Consider the following 1,396-nt stretch of genomic DNA (forward strand, 5'->3'; position numbering starts at 1 on the left):
GATACTTTATATGTGGTATGAAAGAGAGTTTCGAATCAAAAATGAGGCCGAGAAATTTAGTCTGTTCAACAACAGGAATTCTAGTGCCATCGAGTGTTAGATTTGGGTCATTGTGTGCTTTTCGTTTTTGACAGAAATGCATGCACACAGTTTTGGATTTAGAGAATTTGAAGCCGTTTTCGTCTGCCCAATTTTGTAGTTTGTTTAAACTCTGTTGAAGTTGTCGTTCTATCGTGTGCATGTTCTTAGATCTGTAACAGATCAAGAAGTCATCCACAAATAACGACCCTTCTGTTGATTGACCAAGACATTTGACTATATCATTGATTTTAAGTCCAAACAGTGTGACTGATAGGATTCCACCCTGTGGGACTCCCATTTCCTGTTTAGACGTTTCAGAAAAAGTTGAACCAACACGGACTTTGAAGTGTCTATCTGATAGGTAATTAGATATAAAATTGGGAAGGTTTCCACGTACGCCAAGGTCGTGAAGATCTTTCATGATGCCATACTGCCATGTAGTATCATAGGCCTTCTCAAGATCAAAGAACACGGCGACAAGGTGTTCTTTCTTAGCGAAAGCCTCTCGAATGAACGTCTCTAATCTGATGAGATGGTCATTTGTCCCTCTTCTATTTCTAAAGCCACTTTGAAGAGGGGATATTATATCGTTGGCCTCAAGAAACCAAACCAGTCTAGTGTTTATCATCCGTTCTAAAGTTTTGCATACACAACTTGTCAGAGAGATAGGACGATAGTTGTTTGGGTCAGTAGCATCCTTTCCCGGTTTTGGGATAGGTATAATTGTGAAGTTCTTCCACGAATCGGGAATCTTTCCGGATTCGTAAACTTGGTTGAATATGTATAGAAGGCATGTTAGTGACGAGTCCGGTAAGTGCTTTAGAAATTGATATGGAATATCATCAGGACCTGAAGCAGTGTCCGCTGTGATTTTCTAAGCGAATCAAAGTTCTGGTAGGGTAAATTGTTCATTATAACTTTCTTTGTTTGATGATTTGAAATTGAGCCGTTTCTTTTCTCTTTTGTTTTTAAAGACTGGAATTTTTGGGAGTGGTTTAAAGGGGATGAGTTTTTAGCTATACTTTTGCAAATGCATCAGCAATTTCAGTCATAGACGAGAAAATTTTGTTTTTATTAATGAGGTGGGAGGATGTTTCCTTTTTCTTTTTCCCACTTATTTTCCGAATCATATCCCATACTTTTTTTGAGGACGTGTTTGATGATATCTTGGATGCATATTCTCTCCAGCTATTTCTTTGATCAATTTTAATTGATCGCCGAGCCTTTGCCCGCCAAATTTTAAATTCACTGTAGTTTGAAGCAGTTGGGCAATTGAAGTAGCGTCTTAGAGCAGCTGCCCGATTACTGCGTGTTT

Source organism: Mizuhopecten yessoensis, unplaced genomic scaffold (assembly GCF_002113885.1).
Source record: "Mizuhopecten yessoensis strain PY_sf001 unplaced genomic scaffold, ASM211388v2 scaffold4883, whole genome shotgun sequence".
In the NCBI taxonomy this organism is placed as follows: Eukaryota; Metazoa; Mollusca; class Bivalvia; order Pectinida; family Pectinidae; genus Mizuhopecten; species Mizuhopecten yessoensis.